Below are 7,623 nucleotides of genomic sequence, written 5' to 3' on the forward strand. Positions count from 1 at the left end.
AAATCACGCACAAACATATCGTGCATTTGTTAAGCCTATTTGCGTATACGTCATACACACATCCATATATATATATATATATATATATACATTCATATGCAAACAGCTGTGTATAGAAATATATACAAATACTTTTATACACACACACACACAACACACATACATAGAAACATAGCAAGGTAACAACACGTCCATATTAATATGTATGTATGTATGTGTGTGTATATATATATATATATATATAGGTTAGGTGACGAAAATAGCTTTTAAAACAAACTCTAAAAGATAAGGGTCGGTCTGTTTGGGTGTCTTTCGATGCCAAATATCTCTAGAATTCTGCTTATCTGTGACTAAGATACCATTTTTCACATGTTAACTAGCAAGGTTGATTCACGCTAGGGTGTATAAGACTTGTGTGTAGGTGTGTGTGTGCTGGGTAGAATGTCTGTTGTATTTTGGAATCTTTTAGTTATCAATGAACACTGAGTCCATTCTTCGTTCAAGTCCCTTCATTGAACCAGGGAATATGTATCCCTTGTTATATGTATTGTGTGTATGTATATATAGATATAATATAAATAATATATATATACATGTATATATGAACATACCTGCAAATATATGTATATATACATGCGTATATGAGTACAGGACGTCAACAAAAAAATGTGAACAAAATGAAAAATGAAAACATAAGAAAACAAAAATATGGAAAACAAACTTTTTTTCGAACAACGAAAGAAACAAATAGACAGGCAACATAAAGAAACAATCCCTTTATCAGTTGTCCCCTGTTTTATCTTCTCTGTGTATGCATGTGCATATGCATTCACGTTTAAGAATAACACACACACACACACACACACACACACACACACACACACACACACACACACGTGAGAGAGACTGAGGGAATAATTATAATTCTGGCTATCACCTCATTAGCACATCATGCGGGATCTTGGCTAGCGTGGTATTCCAAGATCAAAAGGAGATCCGTAAGATTGATACTAAAGAGAGCTCTGCAAAACTCCAAGGCAAGATCCTTATTAAGTCGATCGTACCTTCCAGCCATGGCATTCGAAGAAGAGAATGGCGTCTAGCAATATTATTACATATTCCCATTTATTACGACATGTATTACATGACACTCTACGAATTGCATAGCATTGTAGGAGATATGGAATAAATGACTTGTTAAAGTTATCGCTGCAGATTTTCAATAGGAATTATAACCAGCGCTGATTTTGTTACGATGTTTCGCATTCGAGTACGCTTAATGTAAACAACAAGAAGATCGAAGAGGAAAAATGGATAATGGGCGTATATGCCATATTTCAGGAGTGTTTGCTCCTTCATCATCAGCCATCGAAATCCATTGATCATTTACGAGCTCATTGCTTAAATAGTCACCAAATATAGCGGTGTAACGTTATTTGGAAATACCAATTTTATATATAAAATACGTTCCTGGAAGCTGATACGTAAATATTCTTTTCTACTTGAGGCACAAGGCCCGAAATTTTTGAGGAGGAAGGCAGTCGATTAGATCGACCCCGGTACGCAACTGGTACTTAATTCATCGACCCCGATAAATGTTTCTTAAGGCCTGGTACTAATTCTATTCGACTCTCTTATCGAACCGCTAAGTTACGGGCAGGTAAACCAATCAACACTGGTTCTCTCTCTCTCTCTCTCTCTCTCTCTCTCTCACACACACACATATGCATGTATGCATACACACAACAGGCTTCTTTCAGTTTCCGTCTACCAAATCTACTCTCAGGAGTTTGGTTGGCCAGGGTCTGTACTAGAAGACACTTGCCTAAGGTACCATGCAGAAGGACTGAACCAGGAACCACGCCTGTGTGTGTGTGTGCTTGCCTGTGTGTGAGTGCGCCTATGTGTGTGTTTGCCTCTGTGTTTGTGTGTGTGCTTGCTTCTGTGTGTGTATGCACGTGTGTACTTGCTTCTGTGCGCGCGTGTGTGTGAGTGTATGTATATATATCACATATGGTAGAGAGGTAGATATGTTGTAAAAGACAGATAAGAAATTATTTATGCAATGATTGTGAAGTAGACGAACTAATTGACAATCATGTTCAGCAAACAGTTTCTGTCTGTCTGTCTGTCTGTCTGTCTGTCTCTGTCTGTCTCTGTCTGTCTCTCTCTCTCTCTCTCTCTCTCCCCCCCACACACACACCCACTCTCGCGCCAATACTGCAACAATATTGCTGTTGAATTGTTGGGCAAGCATGACATCCATATCTAAATTCTATTATTTTTCAGATAATTCTGTTGTGGTCTGATAATTCTATTAGGAAGGCCGCGCGAAAAAGCCAGAAATAAAGATAATAATCAATAAATAAATAAGTACATTACTTCATATTAACAGTTACTAAATAAATAAATAAATAAATAAATATAGTCTCGGCCTGGTGCGCATGCGCAGACGCCCGGTCTCTTTCTGCCTCTCTAAGTGTGTAATGGAGAACATTGATGTATGGCTGAGCGGAGTGTGCGGTTCGATTGTGATCTCTGTGTTAGTCGGTGTACGTAGGGGAGGTGGGGGTGGAGTAGGTGTGTGGGGGTGGTGTGCGTAGGGGTGGGGTTATCTGTAGGGGTGTGGTGGTGGTGGTGGTAACGGTGCCGGTGTTGGCAGTTGTAACATTTTAGTACACTTGGATTATCGTACATGTTTAATGTGTGTACGCATGTGTGTGTGTGTGTGTGTATGCATATATTTGTATATGCGTGTGTTTATGTATGGTTGTATGTGTGTATGTATCTGTACGCGAACGCTTGTATATATATATATATATATATATATATACACGCACATACAGTATGTATACATATGTGTATGTGTTTATGTTTACTTATATGTATGTATCTGTCTACGTGTGTATACGCACACATTTACACACACACACACACACATATATATATACATATATACACATATTATGTATACATGCTTGTGTGTATGCATGTATGTATGTGGATTCATGTAATGATGTATCTAACTTTCTCGTCATATAATTACACACATACACACGCACACACACATCCTTTCCAACATATTACCCAAGATAAATTCGATGAATAAGAGATAAGAAAAATGTCTGCATAATGAAACAGCAGGGGTATATAAATGGCAGTTCTCTAGTCTACAGTCTTTCACGTGACACACACCGACACACCATCAGACCTACAATCAAAGCTACATGCATATATGATTATACATACATACATATATATATATATATATATATATATATTCTACTACAACCGCTCCTTTTATTCCACTTAGTCTAAAAGCGCTGATCGATCTGTGACTGATGTATTTCTTCTCTAGCATATTCCAAGAACTACTATTTTCTCTGTTGCCAGTAAGCCATTCCACTCTGCAACTCTGCAAGGATGTTCGCTGCTAACCTGAAGATTACCGGGTTTTTTTTTATTTTCGTTTTTGTTGCTGGTTTTTCTTCTTCCTGTTTAAATTTATTGAATAACTTCCGTTTTCTGGTTATGTTATTTTATAATAATAATAATAATAATAATAATGTGGTAGTGGTGGTTGTGGAGGAAGCTGTAGGGGCTGTGTGGAGGGGAAGTATAAAGAGGGGGATAAAGAGAGAGGGGATCATAGGGATACGCGAGGAATTTGTAGGGAGATGAACGGAATAGGGAAATATGTGTGTATGTATGTGCGTACGTATCTATGTATATACATATATGTATGTCCATATACATGTGTGTGTGTGTATCTGTCTGTATATGTATATACGAAATGTATGTTTATGATACTTGTGTGTATGTATGTAATACAGGGTTACTATGGTCGCCCTTGGCTTATCTGCAATAAACTGTTGCTTTCTAAGCTTTAGTCATAATCAGAGATTATCAAACATGCCACCTTTTGTAAGATCTGTAGATTTGTGTTTGTGTGTGTGAAATAACACACAGGCGTGGCTGTGTGATAAGCTTGCTTCCCAACCACATGGTTCCGGGTTCAGTCCCACTGCATGGTACCTTGTCCAAGTGTCTTCTATTACAGCCTCAGGCCGACCAAAGCATTGTGTGTTGATTTGATAGACAGAGACTGAAGGAAACCCGTCGACCCCCTCCTTAACCTGCTTCCTCCATGTGTGGCGGGCCGAAAGTTACGCACCAAAACATTCACAATTTTTATTTATATTGCATTATTATTAAAGAGGTATTATGGTAGACCCGTTTGAAAGGACTAAAGACTGACACTTTCTTCTTCGGCCAAGCTCTCATCAACTTTTTTGAGTTTCACTTGGAAAAGAAGTTGAGGGTGGAGAGGGAAGTGTTGCCTTCTAACAAGTTTGTTGAAAGGTGGGTGTAACCCAGTGCTCTTCAGAGGTAGCCGTTATGGAATGAAATACGGACAATAGAGGACAATATTTATTGAATGAAACAGTTACAGAGACTCACATACAACACTTCAAGTTTCTCTTGCAAACTATACAATTATCACCGCACTTCGCCAGCTGCCTGAAGCCCGGTGTCTTTACAGATAGCCAGAAAGTGTGGTGACAGTTGCTTTTGATAGGACCCTATGGAAGAGGTTCCTGAGGACTTTACACCCACGATCCTCCCAAGAATAGCGGGTGGAGAAGATGGATGGACACACACACACACAAACACACACACACACACACGCACACGCACACGCACGCGAAACTAGCATATACGCTAATGAAACACGTCTAAAGAGTATGTAAGCAACGATATTGCAATACATCTGTTTTATTCTGCGCTCGGATATACACTCCGTAAATTATGGATATATATATATATATATATATATATAAATATATATATATATATAACACCAATAGGAGATCGAAGCACAAATTATGTTTAATACTGGATTGGAATTTGGATATACACAGATTCACATAGTTCTAAGCATTGGTTAACCGTTAGGCTGTTTTATTCGAAATGGCAATTTTTCAATTGCAATTTGGCAATTATGCTGCATCCTTTTAGAGGCGGAAATAATTTTAATAAATCAAGATTTTGTGTTGTATGGTATTTGATACACCTGTATTTGTCTATTGTTCTTCATGCTACTGACGTGTTTGAGTCGTTTCTCTAAGCTGATTTTTGTGGTGTATGAAGATACCTATACATGTGTTTATGTGTCGGTATGTAGAACCGGTGATGTACGCTCACACTCGTTTATAAATAAAATATGAGCATTGTATGTGTGTCTATATATATATATATATATATGTTTGTATGTGTGTGTATCTATAAGGTTAAATGTGAGATATATATGTCAGTGTATCAAGGAATTTGTGTGCGAGAGAGAGAGAGAGAGAGAGAGCTACAGTTGTCCGTTGTATAATGGCAGGAAGGTTCTTGGCATGTGAAGAATTCTAACAATGTGGTATTTTATATTCAGCTTCCGCCAGTCAATTCGAGAGAGAAAGAGAGAGAGAGAGAGAGAGCAAAAGTACGGTGGCTAATTTTGGAGATGCGCTAATGTATAAGACGGTGTGTGTGTTGGAATATGTAAACGAAAGACGGTTTTTACAGGCAATAGAGTTCAATGAGAAAGAATTCAGAGAGAGAGAGAGAGAGAGGGAGGGAAAGAAAGAGAGAGAGGAGAATAAGAGAGAGAGAGAAAAATAGTAGTTGTGTTGAGTAGAGCAGTGAGAATCAATTAAGAGAAAATGATATTGAGAAAAAAAACGGAATTATAGATGCATACAACACACACACACACGAGGGGGGGGGGAAGCACTGAAAAGTTTCCTGGCCTTAAGGAAACTTTTGCGTGCGTGTGCGTGTGTGTGTGTGTGGGGGGAAGGTGCATGGCTTGGTGGTTGGGGTATTTGGCTCACGATCGTAACGCCACGAGTCCGATTCCCGACGGCACATTGCGTCCTTAAGCAAGATACTTTATTTCACGTTCCTCCAGTCCACTCAGCTGGCAAAAATTTGCAGAGAACTGGCCATCTCATCGATAGTCGCTCGTCGGTTCGCGTGAAGCATCACTCTAGCTTATGGAGTCTTCACGTCATCGGAAGATGATGATGAGCACCCTGCTCTCTTTTCGTGTTCAACCGTTTTTAAACGTCTCAGTTCACTCGTACACACTTCGATGCGATAGATTGGTGTCCCGGTCTTGTAACTGAAAGCTTTCGATGAACTTCAATCCCTGACACACCGTCAAAACAGAAAAAATCGGACCACTGATCTCCGTTCTTTCTCTGTCGGCGAAGCGGCCATATTTAGTCAGTAACACAAGAAAGAAAACTGGGGCGATGAAGATCAAATCTCGATGATGTAACCACAAAAGCATAGCTTTTTAACACGCGAGCACTGAAGCCAGTGCAGTCAACCTTATGAAGGTTTTGGCAAAAGTGTGGATAATTGTTGACGTCTGGATACGAAACGTTGTAGCAGAAATCAGTGCTGGCTATAATTTCTATAGAATGTCTATCGAAATAAGCTTAACAAAATAAGAAAACTGTTTGACTTCACCTCATACATATGTGTATATATCAACGTATGTGTCTATCTGTATGTACACTATATGTATCTATCTGTGTACGTATGTGTAGTAGCGGCATCAATAGCTGTATGTGATGGCGGTGGTGGTTGTCTTGGCGATAGTGGTGGTGGTATCGGTTTTGTTTGTGATGGCAGTGGTTGTGATGCCGATATTAGTAATAGTATCGGTAGTGGTCGTTGGAGTGGTATTAGCTGTGGTGGTGATTGTTCGGGGTCGATAAAATAAGTACCAGCTGAATACTGGGGGTTCGATGTAATCGACTTTCCCCTCCCCCGAAATTGTTGGCCTTCTGCCAAAACAAATGTAAAAGGACTATTATTGAGGCGGCGGCGAGAGGGCAGAATCGTTAGCACGCCGGACGAAATGCTTAGCGGCATTTCGTTCGTCGTTATTTTTCTGAGTTCAAATTCCGTCGAGGTCGACTTTGCCTTTCATCCTTTCGGGATCGATATTACTTCATCGATCCCGAAAGGGTAGTATTTCATCGATCTCAGTTGAACATTGGGATCGATATAATCGACTAGCCCCCTCCCCACAAAATTTCAGGCCTTGTGCCTATTGTAGACAGAATTATCATTACTTTATCGTTCATCCTTTCGGGGTCGATAAATAAATACCAGTGAAACACTGGGGATCGATTACATCGACTGGTCCCCTCCCCCAAAATTGCTGCCCTTGTGACAAAATTTGAAACCACTATTATCATCATCATCATCATCATCATCATCATCCAAGGCGTCAAGCTGGCGGAAACGTCAGCACGCCGGACGAAATGCTTAGCGGTATTTTGTCCGGCTTTACGTTTTGAGTTCAAATACCGCCGCGGTCGACTTTGCCTTTCATCCTTTCGGGGTCGATAGATTAAGTACCAGTTGCGTACTGGGGTCGATCTACTCGACTGTCTCCCCACCTCGCCCAAAATTTCGGGCCTTGTGCCAAGAGTAGAAAAGATTCTTTTTCGTATTATTATTATAATTATTTCATCCTGATTTCAAATTCCATTTAGGTCGACTTCGCCTTTCTATCCTTTCGACGAGATCGATAAAATAAAGCACCAGTTGAATATTGGT

Source organism: Octopus bimaculoides, chromosome 26 (genome assembly GCF_001194135.2).
Source record: "Octopus bimaculoides isolate UCB-OBI-ISO-001 chromosome 26, ASM119413v2, whole genome shotgun sequence".
NCBI classification, from domain to species: domain Eukaryota; kingdom Metazoa; phylum Mollusca; class Cephalopoda; order Octopoda; family Octopodidae; genus Octopus; species Octopus bimaculoides.